This window comes from Lissotriton helveticus, chromosome 7, assembly GCF_964261635.1.
Source record: "Lissotriton helveticus chromosome 7, aLisHel1.1, whole genome shotgun sequence".
Lineage (NCBI taxonomy): Eukaryota > Metazoa > Chordata > Amphibia > Caudata > Salamandridae > Lissotriton > Lissotriton helveticus.
In genome coordinates this window covers 1,002,120,402-1,002,145,501 of record NC_136068.1, presented here as the reverse complement: position 1 = coordinate 1,002,145,501, position 25,100 = coordinate 1,002,120,402, and positions in this window count along the sequence as shown.

Here is a 25,100-nt window from a genome sequence, read left to right as displayed (position 1 = left end):
ATGTGACAGATATTGTCGTGACAGGTTTTATTGAAGTTTTCAGGGAACACTTCATTTATCTCCTCAAACTATCATTGCAGACAACCTCAAATATTTTGGGACCGGCTAAGGGTGCTGACTCAACATATTGAAAAGAGACTGAGCTTGGGGGTGTAGGAGGGTTGGATAACCTTGAGGTGATACTATTCAAGAAGTTTAAGTTGTCTCCCTTAGTGATCGTGACCAAGAAGGAAGCATAGGATGACAGACTAATTGTTGTATCCAGAAGGTGGCTCAAGGTGCCACCTTTTGAGATGGGAGGAGTGCACAGTTGCTTGCACACCCTTTTGAGAAGGCAGTGCAGATGGTGAGAGTCAGAAGGAAGGGTATACTATGGCAAAGGCAGACATAATGTTCAGTTTTAGGTTGCTGTCATTTCGGTCAAACAGTTACAACCTTCTGGACTTTACAATGGGAGATGAGTACAGTTTTGTACAGTGTTTTAACAATGTCATTCCTTGGAATGCATGGGATACTGCACTATTTACATTATAGACTGTTTGTGGGGAAAGAGGGGGGCCAAGAGTGTCTGAGGCTAACAGTCATCTTCAAGAGCAAGTATAAGAGGTTGGTGTGCTACTGGTGAAGAAAAATGTATGGGCCCTACCATTTCATTGGGGTTCCCAGGGATCCAGCGAGACATGATCAGGCAGGAACGCAAGTAGCCTTAGGACAATCATGTCTTTAATGGGATATTGAATTGTCGTACAGAATCTAAGAGGTAATATTTAGGCAGCTTCAGTCGTTGCTGAGTGGACATTCTAAAGGTGATTGAGGCCTGAAGTGAACTTCCTATTTCAAAAGCGGATGAATAGCATCTAAAGGGAATTCTTGATAGGCTTCAATAAAGTATCCATTTGGAGTGGAAAGGCAAGGCCCATTGGGCATTGGGACATTTTGCAGATGCCATAGGAATCATTGGCTTTGCAGTTGCACAGGGCAGTAGCTGGTATAATGGTATATATTGGCTGGTATAATGGTGTATAATGGTAAGTGGTGTGAAGAATGCTCAATGATTAGGATCATTAGATTTGTGAGACCATTACCCATCATGATAGTGGTTGAAGTCTGTGGGTGGCAAGGGGTGTAGTTAACCTACAATAACACAAATTTCTGGTCACAATGTTGGCCCATTTTGCATGTGTTGTACAAATAAAGGTCCAGTAGCTCCCATCTTTTTAGACTGCTGAGGGTTTTAATGTTGACATATTTAAGTTTTAACATTAAACAGTTGGGTGCTCATGACGGCGCCACGCCATCATGAGTAATGGGTGGTGTGTGCTCATGACGGCGTCGTGCCATCACGCCTCTGCCGTTTTGCCCACGCGGCACTAATTCCCTGCCTGCGCGGGCGAAATAATGAGCGGGTGGGGTCATGACGGCACGAGGCCATCATGAGCACACGCCGCCCATGACTCATGATGGCGTGGTGCCATCATGAGCACCAAATCGCCACGCCCGCCCCCTAGCCCCCCTGCACAGCGGCAGAATCCACGCCGCGTCGAAAGCGTAAGTTTTGTTAATTGTTATATTTACATTTGTTGTTCATTAAATGTTTGTTTAATGTTTTGTTCTATGCAAAAATGCTGGAGTGTTCTTACCACATTATGTTTTGTTGTTGCCACATGTTCTACATTTAGAATCGTGACTTTGAGGGTTTACATTGATGGGTTTGTCAGTTGATGTCAGGACTCAAGGCTTGGTCATAGGAATATTATCTGGGATACATCTTGTTCAAACAACTGGCCGCATATTGGCTATGACCACAGGACCACTGCCTGCTCTTAAAAAAAGTGTTTGTTTGATTCTCAATATTTGTTTAATTCTCACACTGGAAGGGACCCCATTGGGACCCCTTCCCTTTTGCAAATGGCCTACCACCAACTTTGAGTTGGTGGTATAATGCAAATGTTTTGTGATCGCATTTTGGTAGCAAAATCTTTGAACATTCAAATGCGAATCGGTATTAGGAAGGGACGCCCTAAACATGTCCCTTTCAAATACTGATTCCCAATCCCAAATTGAGTTTCGGTAACAGGTTACCAAATCACAATTTGGGCTTTGTACATTTGAAAATGTGATTAAGGCCATTTGCAAATGCAAAAAATCTTTGTACATCTGGCTATGCCTTCTACAGATTCTGATATTAGTAATAAGTCAGTGTGCGTTATGAATGCCCATAGTAAGGTCTAGAAGAACTTGACGGAGAAGAGCATGTGCAGACGTGGTTTAAAACGTCATTTTGGAAGCAGTCTGAATTGGCCTGCTTTAGGGAAACATTGCATGTTATGCAAAAGGATCTGATAGTTTTCAGGTGGTTTGTAGGAATAAAAAACTCAATAAAATTAGTACAGCGGATGTTTTAGAAAACACTTGTACTGAGAAACTTTGCAATGTAACGTAATGTAATCATTGAAAGCATTTCTATTTCAAAAGGCCCTTTATGTGAAGCTGTATTGATGGTGTGAATGTGCATGTCATGGCAGATTCAGGATTCCTTATTGTCATTGTATTACACTCAATCTTTCTGACAATTAGAAAGAGAAATGTGTGCTCAAAGAAACTAATGTAAACTTTCAGTGAAAATGATATTGATATGCTTGGATACTTTGCATGTGTTATAGAATGTTGAGACAGGTCAACAACTACTATAATGTATGTAGTTGTTGAAGCGAGAAATATTATTGGCTGGCAGGATTTGGCAAAAATGAATCTTAAACAAGGTGATGAGAATCCTGTAGGCATGATTTATATATCTGTAACATACTTAGACAATGAATCCGGCAGTACTAATGTGGATGACATTTTGTGTGAATTTTTTATGGATGTGTTTCGTCAACAAGTGGGAATGGTAAGGGGGTGAGCATCACATGACACTTAATCTACACATGCAAACTGTGGTTCGCAAAGCTTATCCTGTTTTGCTTAGTATGAGAGACTAGCTTAAGCAAGATCTTGGAAATGTAAGTTGAGAATAAATCATTAAACCTAGTGGGTCGTCTCAGTGGGTTTCTGCTGTTGTTGTGACACAGAAGAAGTTAAGAGAGATTAGACTTTGCGCCAGCTTGTGCACATTGAACAAGAATATCCTTGTAGGTTGTCATCCCTGTCCCAAAATACATGAATTATTAGCCAACCTCGGTGGGCCAGAATTCTTTCCAATCATTGACTTATGAGCTGTGTATCACCAAATAGCACTGACACCAGAATAAAAAAAAACACAACCTCCTTTGTGACACCTTTTGATGCCTAGAACTACTTATGGTTGCCGTTCAATTTTTCTTTATTGCTAAGTGTTTTCCAAAAGGTAATGGGTAATCTGTGTGGTGGCTATAAAAGTCTTTAGGCATATCAAGCAATAGCTTGATTATTGCGGAAAATATTGAGAAATACAGTCAAATTTTGAAGAGTGTACTTACCATAATCTTACAAGCCGTTATGACTGTAAGAAGTAGCACATTTTTTTTGTTCACAGGAATTCGGTTATTTGGGATATACAGTTATTTCTATAGGTAGAAACCCAAAGTTTCCTTTGAGTAAGGTCTTTGGGGAACCTGTTCCACCTAAAAACAAGGAAGCACCTCATTCGTTTTTAGGTTTAGCAGAGTGTTATGCTAGTTTTGTACAAAGATATGCGCAAGTGACTGACCCATTGAGATCTATGCTTAGTAAAGGAGCAAAATACATTTGGGTGACTGAATTAGATGGAGCAGTTGCACAATTCAAGAAGTTGATTGAGAAAGCCCCTGCTTTAACTGCCTTTAAAGCAGAGAATAAGCAAATGATCACTGCTGATGCAAGTTTGATAGATCTTGGAGCTGTTCTCAGTCAGTGGCTATCAGGCAACGACCAAAACTGTGGCGCTTAGCTCCAGTTTGAGGTCGTGAATTTGAACTTTGTACTGATCTCACACCTCTAGTTCATATATTGTTAATGGGAGTGGTTTGAATGAGGCTTCTGCTAAATTGGTATGTTTGGTGTCAAAACTCTAGTAATACAATTCTTTTAGTAAAACACTTACCTGGTGGAAAAAATTATGTGTAGATTTCCTTTCACATATGCCACTCAAGGATCTAACAGGAGATGACTTTATGGATGACATAGATTATGTTACGGCAGTGACGTCTGCTGTCAAAGAATGTGGAACAAAAGTGACTGAAAGTGAAAGGATTGATGCATATTCTGGTGATGAGAAGCTTCAAGAAGTTAAACAATTCTTAAAAATGGTTGGCCTTTTGGTAGATGTTGGTGTGGTAATCGAAAAGAGTTTTCACCAATTTCAGATGAGTAATCTATTGTATGTGATATTAACTTTTTATTGCGTGGGGAGGGGGAGGGGCAAGGTGGGGGGGTAGTAATGTATGGATTATGGAGCTTTACAGGTAAGTAAACATATAAATAAATAAAACGAATTTCGTTGTGTGCACTGCATCTCCAAATGCAATGCAGTGCGCGCAACAAAATTTGTTTATTTATTTATATGTTTACTTACCTGTAAAGCTCTGTAAACCATACATTACTACCCCCTACTCTGCCCCTCCCCCTCCCCACGTCACCGTCCTGCAGGTACTCCCACTACCGACCACGGCTGAAGGTCATTTTGGTGTTAATTCTGAAGCAGTTGAAACTCTTTTATTGGTGGTTATAATTTTATTGACAAGTCAAGTTTGATATTGAAATTTCCCTGAATGTCTTCTTTCTGACACACATTGGAAGATTACTGACACACTACTGCATCCAGATCCATTTCCCAATAGTCATTGGGACAAGCTTGGGTTAGATTTTTCTTGCCCTTATTCCATACTACCTGGCAATCTGAGGTATTTGATTTTGTTGATTGATTGTCATTTTAAATGGGTGTATTAACCATTTGTTGATTCTCCTAGTACTAATTCTGCCATTACAGTTTTAGAAAATGTGCTTAATATAGAAGGATCTCCAAAAGAATTGTCACAGATAATGGCACATGTTTTATTTCTTCTGATTGTATCTGCTAATGGATGTACTTAGCTATTACACTGGTACTGATGAGGTGAACTATTTGCCCAGACAGTGTTACTGTGTATAAAAATGTCAAAATAATGAATTAGTACTATCACAAAATGTGCCACATGACTCAGCATATTTTACCCTTTCTTGCCATATATTTTGGTCTTCCATGCTGCATAATTTGGTCCTCCCCTGACATGAAATTCCAGTACCCTGCCTATACTATATTCATTTTGTATAAACAAAAAACTGTTTTCACAGACTATGCTATTGCCTAAGGGATTAGTGCTGTTTTGTCTCCAGAAGTAAGAGCTGAGGTAACTCTATGTTCTTTGATGGTACTTATGGGAACTGAGTAGAGGTATTCAGTCATTGAAAGAGAAATGTTAGTATGCTTCTGGGCCACCAATTACTTTAGAACTTATCTAGGGTGACATCAGTTTACTATACCAGGTCACAATGAGGTTTCAACGTTTTAAAGTCACACAGAGCAGACAATGTAAGTTTTAGACGTGCATGACTGGCATCAACAATGGAAAAGTACTTATTTATATTGAAATACTTGCCAGATTAGAGAAACCATCTAGCTCTCTGCTAAGTGCAATTACCCCAGAAAACCAACTTAGAGTTTAACACAGAAGCAGGCAATAAAAGCACTTTAGCAAGTTTAGAAGCTATGGAGAAGGGACTGCCATAGTCTCCTTTGAAATGTAGAAAGGGGGGCAAGCCAATGACAGTACATTAATGGCAGTTATGCACAAGAAGGAACATGGATGAATACAGAGAAAAATAAAGAACACATGTTGCAAACATTCTAGAAGTCAAAGATGAAATATCAATTCAAAGGTGTTGTCTGATGTGAGAAAACAAATTGGTGGCACGGGTCATGATTAGAAAGAAGCTGCTATACCTAGTATACCAGGGTCCCTTTTTAAGAAATCAATACATGGGTTGATAGGTACAGTGGTGGCTGCTAGGGGATCGTGTTGGGGGGTGGGGTGCAGTTGCGGCCGGCACAGGTACACAGGGTGGGGCGGGAAGGAAGTTGACAGACGACGGAATACGTATAATGAAATTAATAAATATGACCATTCCATCATCTGTTGCTTCCCTCCCCGCGTCCTGCACTTGCCCTCCACGCTTACCTGTACCAGCCACCGCTGGTGGGGGGGTTTAGGAAATACAAAAAAGAAAATGTACCTGCTGTTCGCAGTCACCACCGCCATCGCCAGCCGCCGTCTCTTCTTGCAGGAACAGGAAACACCCAGGTTTCCAGACGCCGTTACCAATCATGACAGTGCTGATAGAAGTGTTGTTATTGGTCTGAGCGCCGTGATTTGGTGCTCAGAGAGGGAATGGGAGCCTGGGCATGCTTTCCACCCAGCCTTAGTGGAGAACATGCAAAGTAGGCATGACTTTCTGGATGGTCAAGAGACGGCCGGCCAAACAGTCATGTACACTTTAGGTGCAGCACTAGTCACTCCTCCTCCCCGATGTCACAGGACCCCAGCCCCTCCCCACCCTAACTTGGCGCAACCAGAATACAAAAAATTAAATGATAATAACGGAATGTATAATTTAATTTTTTTGCATTGCATTGCTTTTAAGCTGAGCGGCGACGCTCCTCCGCCTTAATGGAGGATCCACCGCTAAACAGGTGCCTTGAATGCTAATAAAGGAAAAAAAGGATATTCCCTAGCACAACCTTCATGACAACTTCCCACTATCTTATTACAGGATGCGGTGGGGCATGCAGCCTCATTGACACTGCCGCACCCTGGGAGAAGGTGTGGTGAAAAGGCAAGATGTTGAATGCTTAAACCTGCACAGTACACCAGCAGGGTGTTTGTAATGCACAGCTCCAGCGGACTTGGTCCTTTCTGCGGAGTCATCCCCAAACCTTTTGCCTTTACTCCTCCTTTGTTGCTGAATTTGTTTTTGTTTGCCCAGGACTCTGTACAGTTTACCATGGCTATGGCGGCCTGGTGATTTGCTATCTTCCGGACATGCTGTTCTTTTGATTACCTGAACCCCAGAGATGACACACTATCGTCACTTTTAAGATCTTTATCGGTTTGCGGTGGAGTTTCAAACTATCGTATCAATGTAATGTGCATAATACGACACGTCTGCTATCCATCTCTAAGACCCCAAGTAGAGATCCTCACACCTATAATCAGAAACATCTGACTCTTGCGAATTCCGTTTGCCAGCTGCACTTCTGCAGTCTGTTAATACCGCCCTACCTGCTTTGAATCATATGCTATTTTTTTAGGATTCAAATACTTTTTCATACATCTGTGGTGTCCTCAACATCGTCAAATTATCAATAGGTAACCACAACATTTTATTTATCAACTCTGCCTTCTAACCAACTCCTGTGCTCGCCATATTTTCAGGACTGTTCCTGTTTGTGACATTTCATGATCTGTTTATCGTATTTGGTCAGCACTATAATCTGCTAATCTGCTCTGCTACTTTTGCAATAGACGGTAACCTGATGAAGGCCCAGATGCCGAAACGCGCGTAGTTCTGATTCTACCGCATTGCCTCCGTCAATACATGTCTTATGCTTTGTTGATGTTTTTAATGGGAAAAAATGTACAATAATGGCAATGTCTGATATACATTTTGCACATTAGATGAACAAGAGATACATTGATTCCAAAAATATATAAAAAAATATATATTTCTATATAACAAAAAATCAATCAATAAAATGATAATAGTTTTCTAATTTGTGTGACCAGTTTTTTGGTATATGGGTCTTATATAACCCAGTCTCACCTAGCACATGTGTTTGTATTCAATGAATTGAGTGACTTGGCTATAGACCTTTTTTTCAAATCAGTTTACCATGGCTAACCAGTGCTAAAGTGCTTTTGCTCGCTCCTTAAAACATGGTAGAATTGGCTTATACCCAATTGGTATATTTAAATGACTTGTAAGTCCCTGATAAAGTGGCACTGCCGGTACCCAGGGCCTTTAAATTAAGTACTAATAGTGGGCCTGCAAAGCTGAATGTGCCACCCACTTGAGTAACACTTTAAGCATGTCCTAAACCTTACCATTGCAGCCTGTGTGTGTGCAGGTTTACACTGTCATTTTGACCTGGCAAAATACACTTTTTAAATGGCAAGAAATGGTTGTGATGCACTCACAATTACTCCATTTCCACATAATAATCGAAACGATTATTTAGTTCAAAATCTTAGCATGCAATGCCAGAGCAAGCCCTACCGAAACCCGCAAACAATATTCAAAACAGCTAGGCCACCTAAGTGAGTTAGACCTGACTTCCACAGATATCCGCCCTAGGGCTACCAGTAAACAATGTGCATGCAATGGTTCATCAAATTTAAGAAACATAAAAATAAACATGATTTTTTTTATATGCATTAAAAAATCTTTAATAGAGTAATTTCAAGTTGTTTATATTTTTGCAAATGTTGCTTCACTCTGGCAAAAAGGAGTTCTACTTAACTTCAGAAAATACAAGCGATTGTTGATGTAACCCAATGCATTTCAGATATCAAGACCATTCATCAAGGGTAACTATAACACAAAGATGATCAAGATAAAACACTGTCAGAAGTAATACATGTTACATTCGATAAACTGACATCTTGAAAGCAAGAAAAGCTGAAAAAGAAAGTGTATGAGACGGCCTTCCGATTTAAGGTGAAACATGAAGGTGTGTAGCATGTCTGCTAATCAACCTTATGTGCCATTTTCCACAGTGATGTGCTCAGTGATGAGCTGTATGGCATTGAGCGATATAGCCAATGAAAACTGACATGCCAAAGAGAGTTCCCAAAAGGAAACTCATTCCCTTCAATACACCCATGCATGCAGATAAAACTACATGACCCAGCATGCACAGTTTGCGTATTGAAAATTGCTATGATCTTACCAACTAAACAACCAACTGGCGTGAAACAAAATTAAAATGGATGCCATTTTCAAACTCAATCCTAATTCACAATAAAGACAACATGCTCAGTCCTCCATCTTTATGCTAGTATATTAAAGGCATAAAGTTCTGCCCATATTTGTATGTTCAGGGGTCAATCGCAAAGTAAAATATTCTGTGCTGAAAAGCTAAAACAAACAATGATACCCATCTAAACATCCTATTAGTATGAAACACGCATCCGCAAATGTCTCAAAAAAGGTGTTTCGTTACATTTAATGCATAAGTGAAGATCCTTCTACCACGTTGCCGGCGGACAAGTTAAACCCATGTGCGGCCAGTTGTGTATTGAAGCCACCTGCGTATGTGCTGTGTTATGAGTGACGTGTGCGTAAACATGGAACACAGAACCAAAGTAGTTTGCCGTTACATGATATTGTGTCTCTGCATCTCACTAAATGTGCATCTGATATCATTCCTCATAGATAAAATCTGTGAGTGCGCTTACAATCTCCTACTTTGCATAAGCTTTAAAAATGCAGTAGTGACCAAAGCACAAAGTGAAATGCACAAGATATGTAATAAGAAAACTATGTAGCCTTGCGGCTTGAGCGGTTGACCTTGAACGTGGGGAACTGGGTTTGAGTCTCGGCAACGATGCTCAACATCCTGTGATTCTGGGCAAATCACTTACCCCCAGATGCATCAAGCATACATTTTGCAATTCCTTATTTGCGAAAAATAAGGAATCGCAAATAAGGAATCGCAAAATGCAATGCATCAAGAAATTGCTAAGAAAATTGTGATTTCTTAAAATTCCTTAATTGCGAGTCGCAAATTGCGAGTCGCAATTAAGGAATAACTCCCCATTCATTCCTATGGACCTAGAGGCCCATAGGAATGAATGGGAAGGCAATCTCAATTTGCGAATCGCAATTACCGATTCGCAAATTGAAATTGCGATTTCAAGGGTGCAGGGGTGTCCTGTGTACCCCTGAAATTGATATGTGCACATATGTTGCTCACACACATGCCCTTAGGGCATGTGTGTGCGCAACATGAAACTTTGAAAAATGCACTTTAGTGCATTTTTCAAAGTTTTTGCAAATTACCATGAAGTTGTACTTCATGGTAATTTGCGTGCCCTATTAACGAATTCGCTATTTTAAAAAACTTTCATGAATTGCATTTAAGGAATCTCAATATGAAAATGTTGAGATTCTTAATCCAATACATTTCACATTGAGCAAAGTGTTTCTGGGTATTGATTTCTGGATTGATTACCATAGTCTCCAAAACCGTGAAATCGAGTTGAGAAATATTGTGGTTATGATCCAACCAATGGACCACAAGACTGGAATTTCTTTTGCCATTCCTGATGGGACTCTTGTGTTCCGTTAAATGAACTTTGATGTTTGACTTGGTTTTGCCTTCATACAATAAACCACAAGGACACTTGATGGCATATATCACTTCCATCCCTCACCCCTCAAGAGCCATTTACTACTTCAAAGTTAATTTGAGTCAAAAGGATTACATCTGATCAGAATGTGTGGAACCAAATATTATCTTCCTATAAATCACAGTTCAGGCAACATGATTGCCCTGATGAAGTGTTGGAATCAGCTTTACAATGAGTATCCGATATGGACCAAATGTATCTATAGCAACAGAAATGTATGGACAAACCACCATGTGAAGTTTTTGTGTGCAAATTTTCAACTCAATCTGGTTCCATCAAGTGCATCATAAACCATCAGTGATGGCAAACTACTATGGTAGTTAGGTGGTGTCCATGGTTTTGTCTTCTGTGTTTAAAATACATCACTCATAATGCAGCACATATGCTGGTGTCTTGAATACACACCTGGCCACACATGGGTTTAATTTGTCAGTCAGCAATGCGGTAGAAGGATCTTCACCTGCTTGTTCAAAGCTAACAGCAACACCCTTTTGAGAAATGTGTGGGTGCGTGTTTCATTTTAACAGGATGTTTAACAGGGTATCATTGCTTTTTGCAGTCTTTCAGCATGGAATCTTATACTTTGCGATTGACTCCTGAACATACAATATAAGCAACACCTTATGCCTGTGGGATTTTGTACATGGAACTTTGATTTACAACAAGCACAGTAGTGGTCACTATGTATGCACAGTGGGTGACCGACCCAAGTTTGTTTCTCACTTTCAAGGGATAAACTTGTTGACTTTCAGGTCATTTTGGTCCAGCTCACCGGAAGTTTGTAACTTTATACGTATTTGATGCATCGGTTAGATCATCCAAACCTATTGCTTTACAAGGTACCGATACAGTGAGGAGTTCGAGTGGATTAATACATTAGCATAAAGATTGAGAACTGAGCATGCAGTATTTATTGTGTTTTTGGATTAAGGTTTGAAACACAGCATCCATTTTAATTTTGTTTCCCTTTGCTTCTGTTGGTTGTTTAGTTGGTAAGATCATGACAATTTTCAATACACCAACAGTGCATTCTGGGTCATATAGTTTTATTCTGCATGCATGTGTACATTGAAGGGAATATGTTCCTTTTTGGGAAGTCTCTTTGGCATGTCAATTTTTGTTGGATATATCACACAATAGAATGCAGCTAGCTCATCATTGAGCACATCTCAGGTGCAAATGGCAGATAAAGTTGATAAGCAGACATGCTGGACACATAGGACATTTCAACTTGAATCCGAAAGCCTTCTCACACTCTTTCCTTTTCAGCTTTTCTTGCCTTCCTGAATGTTAGTTTATCACATCTAATGTGTATTACTTCTGAATCTCTGATAATGTTTTATCTTGATCATTTTTGTTTTATAGTTATCCCTGATGAAGGGTCTTGGTACCCGAAATATATTGGGTTACTTCAACAAACGCATGCATCTTCTGCAATTAAGAAGGATTCCTTTTTGCCGTTAGCAAGTGTGAAGCAACATTTGAAACAATATCAAAAACTGGATATCAGTGTATTAAAGATTGCATAACATGTATAAACAATTTATGTTTATGCTTTCTAGTTTCTTAAATTTGATGAACCTCACTTGTACATTGCTTACTGGTATCCCTACGCCGAATATAAGTGCAAGCCAGGTCTAGCACACTTAAGCGGTATTAAATAAAATGAACCTTTGGCCAGGCCCAAACCTTCCTTTTTAAGATATATATATATATATATATATATATATACAACAAGGCGGCTCCCTTTTCCTCCGTTAGGCGCTTCTTGATTCTGGTCGCGTTACTCCTGCGGTCGAGCCTGACCGCTATAAATTCAACAGGTTTCCCCAGCAAAGGGAAGGGTGGAGTCGCAGAAAGAAACAGGCTGTAAGCGTTCTCAAGTGTATATTTTCTTTTAATCCATTAATCCATCGGGGGTTGAAAAACAATATAGAAACCAACGCGTTTCGACAGCGTCCGCTGTCTTGCTCACGGTCAGTGTACTGTGCATCGCTCAGCAGTTTTAAGGAACCAACAAACAACATGATTACACCCGCCCCCTTGTCACATGGTACATGACCCACATGTCTGGGATTCTGGGACTTGTAGTTTAGTCCAATGATTTAGTATAATGCTTATATGAGTAATTACATTTGAGGGGTTGGAGTAAATTAGATGTTACTAATCCTCCCTTAGCAACTGTTGGTTCTGTAACCGCTATTTACTTGGGGAGTACTGCCCTCCAATGGGCAAAATTTACCATTAGACATGTTAATACATCACTAAACAAACTGAGTATAGCCCTCCAGTGGGCATTTCCACCTGTACATATAATTCTTGATTCAACATTTAGTTAATTAACTATTGGAGTATGGCCCTCTAGTGGGCATTTGGACATGTCATAATTTATGGCTAATTTGTAGGTACTTGCCCAAGTGAGCTTCAAACAAAGGTGAAAAACTGGTGGGGGAGTGAAAAATTAAAATTTGGGACAAATCTAAGTTAATTATTTAGTTCATGGCAGGCGGAAGTCTTTACGGAGGTCAATTGTGTTCATTTAAAGGTGTATGTAAAGTTCCTCCGATTGATTTAACCCTAATGGGGTCATGGTTCTGAAACCAAGGATATGTTTAGATTCCTTGCGGCGTAGTAATTTTTCATTGTGTCCTCCTCTGGGTGATGGGTTCAGTGTCTCAATACCCCAAAAACGCAATTGCTTCCAGTCCCCATTATGCGCTGACTCCATATGTTTTGCAACCGCGTTGCTTCTGTCTTTATGCACAGTTGCATGTACATGTTCTAGGATCCGTTTTTTTAGTTCGCAAATTGTGCTGCCAATATATCTTAATTTGCACGGGCATTCAATCATGTACACCGTGTACCTACTGTTGCAAGTTATACATTCATTGATTTTCCAGTTTTTTTTGTCCGGCATGGTTATTTCTTGAGTTGGTTTAGCAATTTCACAGGCTTTGCAGTGGTAGCACTTCACGAATCCTTTTGTTTGTAGCCAATTTTTTCTTTTTGCTGGTGGCTGAAAATGGCTGTGAACCAATTGGTCCTGGAGGTTTTTAGCCCTTTTGTAAGTCACTGTCGGGTGTTTGCCCATCCTTTTTCCTATGATCGGGTCCAACTGTAGAATCTTCCAATTCTTCTTTAAAATTTGGTTTAGTTGTTTTGTTTCTCTACTATATGTCGTGATCAACCTAATCGGCTCATCCTCCGTTTGAGTGGGGATTTCTTTAGGTTTCAGGCTGTCCGGTCTTGTGGTCTTATTTGCTCTTTCCCAGCAGTGTTTTATTGTATGTTGGTTATATTGTCTCTTTTGGAAACGCATCGCCGAGTTTTGGCTCTGTTTTTGCCATTCATCTTCTTCGCTACAGATTCTCCTAAGTCGTAGGAATTCCCCGTAGGGGATGCTTGATATCAGGGACCGTTGGTGGAAACTGGTGGCTTCAAGTGTGGCATTTGTGGCTGTACTTTTCCGATGTAAAGTGGTCTCCATTTTGTTGTTTTTAATGTATACTTCGGTGTCCAGGAAGATGGCTTTATTAGAGCTGATGTTGTGCGTAAATCTTATGCCTGGCGTACTGGAATTCAGTATTTCAAAGTACTCAAGGAATTTTTCTTTTCCACCGTTCCATATCAAGAACAGATCATCAATAAATCTCTTCCAGATTATGATGTGTTGTGTAAATGGTTGTAATGTGGTATTCCAGGCCACTGTTTCCTCCCACCAACCCATGGCGGTGCACGCGTAATTTGGGCTAAAGGAAAAGCCCATGGCTGCTCCATTCTTTTGCCTGTATATGGAGTCCCCAAACAAGAAGATGTTGTTGTTCAGTAAATATTGTGTCATATCCATCAGCATGTTATTATGATTTGCATAGTGTATATTGCGTTCCTGAAAGACATGTTTACAGGCGTTCAGACCCATCTCATTGTCGATATTTGTGTATAATGAAATCACATCCATTGTGATCATTATATATTCCGGTTGCCAGGTGATGAGCTTCAAGTTGCATAGGAAATCAGTTGTATCCCTGATATATGATTTAAGTTGTTTCACATGAGGATTTAGAAAGTAGTCTATGAAATTAGACAGCGGTTCCAGCAAGGAACCGTTTGACGACACTATAGGTCTCCCTGGTGGCTTCGTGGCATTTTTGTGGATCTTGGGTAGGAAATATATTGTTGCTGTTTTTGGGAAGTCTACCGTCAAGTATTTGGTCTCATCAGAGTCTAGCAATGATGCATTTTCCCATTGTCTTATTTTTCCATCCAGAATCCTCTTTGTGTCATAGGTTGGGTTGATGTCTAGTTTCTCATAATAATATGAGTTGTTCAATTGGATCATGGCTTCCTCAATGTATAGTTGGCGATCCCATAGGACGATATTCCCGCCCTTATCGGCTATTTTGATTTCAAAATTTGATTTGGTTTTGAGTGATGCCAGAGCCCGCCTTTCATTCTTTGAAAGATTATCATTATTGATGTTTTTTATTTGGATGTTGTATAGGTCATGAATGACCGCCTCCTGGAATAAGTCGATTTTGTTCCCTGGTGTAAGTTGGGGGTAGAATTTGGATTTTGCTTTGAGGCCGCTTGTTCCTGCTCCCAATTGTGTTATTGCTGCTTCCAGACTGATGTCCATACCCTCTTCCGCATTCAAATTTAATACCGTTAGGTATGCTTCAGATTCTTTTGCCAGTAGTGTAGACATTGGTTTGGGTTGAACTTTAGGTATTTTAGGTTTGTTTTCCCTCTCAGCGAAAAATTTAGCCAGTTTGATTTTGCGAATATATAGGTATAGATCAATCCGTGTTTGGGCTATGTCTATGTGTGCCGTGGGGCAAAAGTTTATTCCCTTTTTAAGTAAGGAGGTTTCCGCCTCTGAAATTTCCATTCCGGATAAATTGATTATCTGTAATTCCTCATTCACTTCCCCCTCTTTTGTTTCATCGATCTGGTTTCCGTGCCAGTTTTTTCGTTTGTAACTGTTTCTCCTGTGGCCCCTCCTGGTGTGGGTTTTGAGAATCTTGGTTGCCATGTTCTTCCTCTTCCCCTGGCTCTGCCGCGTGTATTTCTTTGCGCCCCGTGGCTGTATTCCCATTGTCGCTGTGACAAGACTAGGCGCATATCCCCTAAAAAAATCCTTTGTTGGGGATCCAGGTTGGCTTCTTCCTCACTGAGGTCAGCTGATGTTAGTGACGCCATACTGGATGATGAACTTGCTTGGTTTGTTCTTGGCGGTCTGAAGGGGTCATATTTTCTGGCATACGTGAATATGCGACCTTGTGCATAGTCGTTAGCGTCCCTTTCAAATTTGGTTTGCTTTCTGATTCTCACTTCCTCTTCATGCCTTTCAATTTGTTTGTTGAGGTCCTCTTTAAATTTTGTCATTTCAGTATTAAGTTTTAAGGCATCCAGTTCTGTTTCCAGCGCTCTTAATTCCTCCTTTACTTTTTCAAGTGCTATCTCTATATGCTTTACCAATATTTTTATCAGACCTAATGACGAATTTATAGTATGTTCCCCCCACTCCTGGAGTAGGTCATTGGTTACATCTGGTTGGCTCGGCATCATCAGTATGCGTAGACCCCGGGGCACCCTTTCAACTTCCAGGTATTTTTGTAAGGAGATCAGTTCCCATGATTTGTTTATCTCCTTTTTGTTTAATTTTTCCCAAAGGCGCAGTTTTTCCTTTGTGTCGTTTTTTCCTTGGTCTCTGTTACTTTCTGTTGATTTATTAGTATTACTTTTGTCAAACATAGTGACAATTAGTTCCTTCCTTTTGGCTTCCCGCCTGTCCATGTTTTCTTTCTCCTTTGTTTACAACCCCCTATAGTGGATATGCAATTATTCTGCTTGATTTTCTGAAAGAACGAGTCTGTTTCTGCTCTCGTATTTCCTGCTTGTTACTATTGCCAAGGGTTATGTTAATAAATCCTTCGTTAGTATTCAATGACAGTCTCTGCAGTGTCTGGCAATTCAGTTCACAGGTCAAATGCTCGAGCCCCAGATAGCCGGTTTACACTTCAGTGTGTCTCAATTATCCTTATATTTCGTCAGTCATACCCACGGCACAGATTGGATCTGCGTACTCCAGCAGCCGGTCGCTTCTTACCTTGGAGTCGTCCCTCCTCGGCTGAAGCCCGGACGCCTTCTTCCGCTGATCGTGCGGTGCCGGGTGAGTCACTGCATTCAGGATTCCTGATTACCGGCGAGCACCTCAGAGGACATTCAAAATACAACAAGGCGGCTCCCTTTTCCTCCGTTAGGCGCTTCTTGATTCTGGTCGCGTTACTCCTGCGGTCGAGCCTGACCGCTATAAATTCAACAGGTTTCCCCAGCAAAGGGAAGGGTGGAGTCGCAGAAAGAAACAGGCTGTAAGCGTTCTCAAGTGTATATTTTCTTTTAATCCATTAATCCATCGGTGGTTGAAAAACAATATAGAAACCAACGCGTTTCGACAGCGTCCGCTGTCTTGCTCACGGTCAGTGTACTGTGCATCGCTCAGCAGTTTTAAGGAACCAACAAACAACATGATTACACCCGCCCCCTTGTCACATGGTACATGACCCACATGTCTGGGATTCTGGGACTTGTAGTTTAGTCCAATGATTTAGTATAATGCTTATATGAGTAATTACATTTATCCTGTACTGCAGCTTGGATACCCTTCGGGATGCTGCCCTACTTCCACTTGGAAGTGATGTATAATATTGGGGTGATGATGATTGGACTCACGGACTTAGAATATTGGTTAACTAGGCGTTATGTACCCACTGGGGTCTTGATTGCGAATTACATTTGAAGCACTTGCTAGATTAACTGTAAGATTTACGGTTGCATAGTATGCATTCCGTTATATTATTACGTTATTAGATTGTATAGAGGACATAATGCAGTATCTGATTAGTACTTATTTACTTATTTACTGAGATGTCACGTGAGTCCCACTATACCCATGAACTTGGTATATTGACATTGCTGGTGGAGGCTATTTGCACTTCTCAATGAGATTTATTGGAGATCTGTTATAATGGGCTCAAATTTACATCAATATGTTTCCTTACTCTTAACATAAGATGAATATGCATTAACTTGTTGTAAATTTCACACCACTTCAAAATGGCCGCCATGCTGATGATTCATGTCCTATGTTTATGTTTTTTGTTTTTCACTGTGGAAGTCACATGGTTAAGCTGTGTTCGTGTAACTTTATTTAAACGTCCAGTTGGAGCGCAAAACCACCCGTGACCAAGGCGAGTGTGTCGCCGAAATGCGTTGGGTTGTTCCATATTTTCGAAATATCATGCTGGAATAATTGAATAAATGTCTTTCTTGAGTACACGCTTGTGTTCGAAGCGGTAATTGAAAGGACTGGATTGGAGTGCTTTGGCACAACGTGCGTTGTTCTTGGTGAAAACTATATATGTATGTATATGTATATATATATATGTATGTATATATACATATACATACATGTATACATATATATATATGTATATATATATATATATATATGTATGTATATGTCACTCCTAGGGTAGGTCCTGGACAAACTAGAGGGCAGGGCATAATGTATTTAAGAAGAAGGACATGTATTTTTAAGTTCTAAATGTCATGGTAGTGAAAAGCTCTCAAAATCTTTTTTCACTACTGTAAGACCTACTTTATTACATTTTATAAGTGTAATTTCTAAATGGGAATATGTAATCAGTTCATTTTCCGTGCCTCTGGAATCACAAATTTAAATCCCAATGTATGGTGAAGTCGGATTTTAAATTACAATTCTGAAAATGCCACTTTCAGAAAGTTGCCATTTCCTTGCATTAGGCATTTGGTGTCTGCAGACTCTTTCTTGGTGACAGGACGGGGTGTGGGTCTTTGTAAATTCCTCCTAGGCAGCCACCCACAATGGGGAGCATAGGTGTGACTGGATGGGCCATCAGTGTCAGGATAGGAGGTAGGAGCTGGGTCCAGCCCCACTTACATTTGAATAGGCTGTGTTATGTCTGCACACAAAGGGCTGAATACCCCATGTGGTTAATCTGGAGCCAGGGCCAGGAAGGCAGGGTACCCATGTACATCAAAGGCATGCCTCCACAAGCTACTCCCCACTTCAAAGGCACAACTGGTATACATACTGGACCTCAGATACCACCACTTCAGTACACTTCTAAACATGTAGATATTCTGTCAGGAAGAAGTACTGCTGTGCTGCTACAAGGATTGCTGTGCTGCTATAAGGATTGCCACACTGCTGCTACAAGAATTGCCACACTACTGGACTGCTGCTATGAGGGAACTATTGCCCTGCTCTGTGGATCTTCTGCCTTCTGTCCTCTTTCCTGGGTGACATGGACTGGTCCTGCATTTCTTGAACCCAGAATCCAGTGTGACCTTAAGAGCTAGTTGGCTGGCTTCATGATCTGAAGCCTCAAGGACATAACTGGCTGCCTACAATCTTGCTCCTGCACCCAGAATCTGCCATCGATGAGTCTACTCCACTATGTGGTGCCACCCCAGTTCTGGCCCCTTGGAAGTGAGCTTAAGGCGCTCTGACAGTCAGTCAGTGTTTGCATTTATTATGACTTCTGACAAAGCCGAGTTTTCGTTTTTCAAACCATTTCAGATCACTCTTATAGAAAAACAGGGATACTGTGCTACGTTTGCTTCCTTCAGCGTGGCATATTCCATCTGTTTTCCTATATCACGAATGAGGCACATCACACCCACACCCTTTCCAGGTTCCATGTGTTTTTATGACTGCTGCAAACATAAGGGGGTGGACAACTGTGGTACTTGGGTTTGTAAGAGACATTGTTTGCTTTTGGTTGAATAGAAAGGTGATGTTTTTTCTAAATGCTTGTGCAAATCAGATGTGGATTGTTTCCCTTTTCTTTGCTGTTTTCCTTAGCACTTGTTCCTATCTTGTTTACCAGCTTTCTCAAGCTTTTCCATTCCTTTTGGTGTGAAGTCAGACTTTCTAAAACTTAAAGCTGCAAGGTGCAGCATTAGAAGGCTTTGCCTTTGGGGTGTTGTATGGCATTTCTCCTGGCCTTCGGAGACACCTGTGGTCCTTCAATGGTATCTATATATGCCGTGGATGCTTTAAAGTGGATCCCCATACTAACAGTTGTGTATTCACTGGCACCATGCCATCCCCAGATTACAGCTAGTGCTTATCAGACATTACCACTCTCTGTTGGGAATATGAAAAACAATTTAGCAAAAAAAAACGTGATGGCTGGAAACGTTTAGGCCCATTCTGAACTCCTGTTAACTACCCTAGAGACATCTGTCTCAACAGTGCACGAAACGAAAAACTCCAACCCGAACTGCTAGGCCACGTCCCTTCTGAGGCCAAGTAACTACATGTATCTAGAATATAAGACCTGTCAGCCTCTCTTTCCCTGCATCTCAACAAGTTGAAATCTCTGCTTGTACTTGATTACTTTGATCCTTACAGCTCTCGTTCTCTTTTTATTACCTGTTGCTTTCACAGACGCCTGTAAAGACTGCCAGGCATTTTAACGGCTATCTGTCATCAAACAATGAACAAGCCATAAAAAATAGCAAGAACTTCACACAATGTCACTCACTGAAAAAGTCTCCTTTCCTTTATATACTAACACCTCAAATAATGGTACACGCTTTTTCAAAAACGCCCATTTTAAAGAAGGAACCCTTTACATAATATTGAAAGAGCGAATTTAACACTCAAATATGATCACCGGTTTAAAGAATGCCATACATTTCAAATAAACGTAAATATCAATAGAATATTTCACATTTTAAAAATCTCACAGGTGTTAAAAGCATACCAAATTGTTCAGCGCAATTCACCCTTTAAATAATACAAGACGATTTGAAGAAAGGCACATATTTTAAATGATTTTAAAAGATTTAAAGAGATCCTCATGTTTGAAAATATTACTCGCACAAAACATCACTGTACTTTTCACACTACAATGAATGCCTCACACGATAAATAATGCCACACACTTTGTAAAATGGATTGGGTATTAAACTTGAACTGAGGTAACAGGTTGGATTGAAGTAATGAGTTGGTTTTGATTGTAATGCTGTTTGCAGCTTCCATATATATATGCTGTCTTAAACCTGACCAATATATAATTATAGTTACATAATATTGTGTATGCCTTTATGGATCACGTATACACTTTAATTCATACAGCCACAAACTAATTTATATACTATGAAAGAATTGTGAATATCTGCTTCAAAGCATTCTATTTTCTAGAACGCATTACTATGGATACATGCATTTGGTAAACATCGGTTTCAACGATGTTTACACAACGCTATATTGGTTATAAATAAGCCAATGTTTGTGGGTTGTGACTTTGAGAAAGACGGCAGAGATGGAAGAAAAGTTGGCACCTTAGTGGTTACCATCATGCACTTCCATAGTTTGCACATGGGCACTTGAGGTTCGAGAAATACACTTTCAACAATAAAGGCTTTTTCCAATTTTGTGTCAAATATGAGACTTTCTGCAATTGTATTCTAATTGGGAACACGAAATGACGAGTAATACATTTGGATTTACCTTCATTTGGCAGCTATCTGTTTACACTTTATATAAAAATGCACGCCAAAAGAGGATGCTTTTCCCACACTTTGAGAAAGGCCACCGTTGTAAGAAAGTGACACAGTTCAGAGGTGGCTTCCCAATCTGAAGCAGGTACTTACTTCGATGTGTGCTACACACATACACATGACACACAGTTTCCTAACTCAGCACATTCCTATGAATATGCACGATACTTAAAAGAATGCCCCCAACTTGAAAGAAAGCTAAACAGACTAAATAAAAGCAGAAGAATTAATACTGCTACATACTTTAGAGATGCCCCACAAATTAAAGTATCCCACACAATTTAAATATTGGGGCATATTTTAAAAACTGCTTCACACTGTAAATACATGCTGTACAATTCTACAATGTACTCTCGAATGCAGAGGGGAAGACCCGAATAACCCAAAGCGACCCTGTCATCCGAACAACTTATAATATGAGGAGTTCTCTGTAGGGGACAATTTAACAGACCTCTGAAAGAGGTTCAACAATAATGGCTTGCTATTGGAAAGAAAATCGTGTATACCAGTATTGGTTAAATACATGCAAATAAAATTGTATTAATAAATTGATTTTCTTTTTAATAGCGAGGGATTCTACTATTGTTGAACCCCTTTCAGTGGCATGTTAAATTGTCCCTTGTAGAGAAGCCTTCATATTGTGAGTGCAATTGTGCAATGTTCTATATATAATTAAATACTTGATTGGTTGACCTATTAGGCACTTAAAGACTGAAATACACTTTAAGGAATCGCAATCTGAGATTCTTGATTAACAACTGAGGGAGAGTAAGATGTGAAGTCCCCCTACAGAGTGAAATGAAGTGGGCAAAGGGGGTTAGAGAAATAGGGATTATGGCATGTAGGGTGTTGATGGTTGATGTAAGCCAGCAGAACTTCCATCCGACTGTAAGCAAGGCGGAATTTAGGACAGTAGGGAAAGAAATATCATGGGCCACGAATAGGCAATACCTGGAAGAGAAAAGGTCCATACATTTTATGTTAAAATCTTGGCAAAATGGCCAACAATTCCCGTACCTGGATTTCCTTCCTAATCGCTGAATAAGGAGAGAATTATTAAAGACAAGGACTGGGATTAATCCATGTTATGAGAATTATAGGATTAAGAGGTTTATGTTGGACCCAGAAGGGAAGTGTACCTGCAATATAGGGACAAAATGCAACATTTTGCACATTTTATTGGACTGTTTTTATGTTCCTGATGCACGAAAACTGTGGCTACGGCCAATCTTCCTAAAATACGAGGTTAGGAATCGGGAACAGGCAGGAGATCTGCTAGTAGATATGCACACCTTAGATGTAGCATGTGCATTAGGGAAGTTTATACTTGCAGTTGAAAATGTTATTAACAAAATGTGTAGAGTAGATGTTGCAGCTTTAGTATGGAAAATACACCAATTTTTTGGAATGTTATTTGTAATTTAAATAATTGTGAGTTAGATTGTACTTCTTTTAGAGGGATATTTAATATAGTTGTAGTATTTTATTGTTTTGATAAAGTTTTTAATTGGAGCTGATTTTTTAAACTGTTGATATGTATAATGCTTGGATGTTCGCACTTGTTTTAAGACCAATGGTCTAAATAAATAATCTTTTTTGACTGACTGACACAATGTTAATAAACCAGTGCCTGTTTAAGGTAAACAGTATTTTACTAAGAACAACTGTACTTACCATGGTAGTTCTCACACAAAGCAACAGACTTTTCTTTATAGAAATGCAAGTAACTGATTCAAGTAGAACCAATAGACGGTTAATGTCACGGTTAATGTCAGAAACAGATAAATAATACTCTCAAACTGATACAGGAAAGAGAACAAAATCTAATAAGTAAAATGGCACAAAAATGGCCCAAAAAGTATTACGGAAGACTTAAATTTTAATTTGTAAATGTTAAAAAGCACATAGAGAACAGAGAGCACTAGCATACATTAAGGGTTTGGGCAATAGGGACCTGCAAGCCTTTTCACACCAGTCATAATGAAGGATAGATTACCCGCGTCGATTCCCCCTGGTCAACAGTTTTGCTTTCTGTCTTAAATAAAATAATAAAAATACCAAAATGTACCAGTAGGGCTTTGAAGGACACTGTGACTAGTATGGGACCCATGAAGTTGGATACCGTGAATGAATGCAGAGTTGGGCTGAAGCCTTGAATTGTGACACCACATGCTCGCAGTGGGGCACGCTTTAAAACATAGCTATGAACCTCTAGGAGGTTTTGCCACATTAGCATGCTCTTGAGGTTTACTTGCAGACGTATTATAAAATGAAGACCTTGAAATCCTCCAGGATGACCAGGTCGAGAGCTTTATCCAAAGTTGTTCCTTCTGTGCAACATTGCAAAAACAGATTACTTTGAGATGTGCTTATGCGAGCTAATGAGTACTGGAATGGCAGCCCTGGTGCATACATTTAAAACATCACATTAGTGGTGGCTGCTCATATCAAGAAATGGTGAGGCAATGCGGAGGGGGGGGTAAAAAAGAACCAAATAAAAAACACTTACCTGCAGCTGCTGCTGCAGCCGCCACCTCGGTGCTCCAGTTCCGACTCACGATTCCCTGCACAGGCTACTAGACTCCAATCCAGACACTGTTCTCATGCTGGTAATACTATTTACCAGCATGAGAGCAGCACCATGATTCGCCTGAGCAGGCTGATTTTACTCTCCCTCAGGGACAGAGAGTCTGTGCCATTTCTCCACTAAGCTGTGCAACTCAACTGGGTTGAAGAAATGTAAGTGTGTATGTTGGTTTGGTCATCCCAAGACAGCTGGCCAAACTGACATGCACACCTACAGTGCCCCCACTGCTTCTCCTCTCTCCTGCTGATGCAGTGACATTCCCAGGATGGCCACATCACCTCTCTCAGACTAGGCTAGCTCTGTTTCCCTAAGAAAAATAAAATGATAATAAAATAGTTTTATTATCATTTTGTTTTTCACGTTTGCCTCTGCTGCTTCTCAGCAGTGGCCCGACGCACCTCCGTCATAATGGAGGAGCTGCCCCTTTACCACATGCGGGTGGTGTAGAATCACACTGCAATCCATATGTGACATCTAACTTTTATGCTACATATCCCTTTCGGTGCCATATTATTGAAACATTGCTAAAGGCCAGAAATGCAGCAGCATGGTGGGGTTGGAAAAAGATTTAATAATAATAAAAATATAGACTTACCATTTCTGCCAGCCGGCGCGCTCTTCTACTCCCATGCTGTGCCTCGCTGCTCCTCTGCACCCATCCCGGCACTGCAATTCCCATGTGCGCAGGCTGCCAGACCCCAAGCAATCCCAGCTCTTCTCTCATGCTATTACTTTAAGCATGAGAAAAACACTGGGATTGGGCAGAGCGGGCCGGTTTTGCGCTCCAGCAGGGACTGGGTACCTGTGCCTCTGAGCACAGCGGATATCTCCAAGGAACAGCTTGGAGATATCCAAGTGTGTGTGGCGGTTTTGCCAGCCATGGACGGCGCAAGAAACCAACATGTGTGCTTTCAGTGTCTACCCCTCCTCCTCCCCCTCCTGCTGACGCTGTGGCATGGCCCCGCCCTGCCCTAGACTCCCAACTGGAATAAAAAATAAAATGACATTACAATAGCTTTGTTTTCCTTTTGTCTGCTGCATTTCAGCATTGGGGCAACACTCTTCCGCCATGGCGGAGTCGTCACCGCTGCAGATATGCAAAAAGGTATTAACCATATATTACCATGTTTAGAGGGGTCAGAGTACAATCACTGGGAGTTGTTTAGCAGTCCTCCTCTGTCCCTAGCCAAAACAGGCTATAATTCATGAAAATGGATATCCGGGGAGACCTTGCAAAAGGGTGAAATTCCCTATAGTTTTCAGATAGAATACAACATTCTTTCTTGATAGCACACGCTGAATGCATCTGACCTTAACAAATGACTCACTCTTTACATAAGGGCACACAATTCAATGAACAGTACAAATTATGCCACCTATTTTATTAGTGATACAGACCTAAAACTATCACATGCTTGAAAAATAACATTTCTTCAAAGGCCACATAGACTTTAAATAATATTATATATGTAAACAACTGCCAAAAACATTTAATA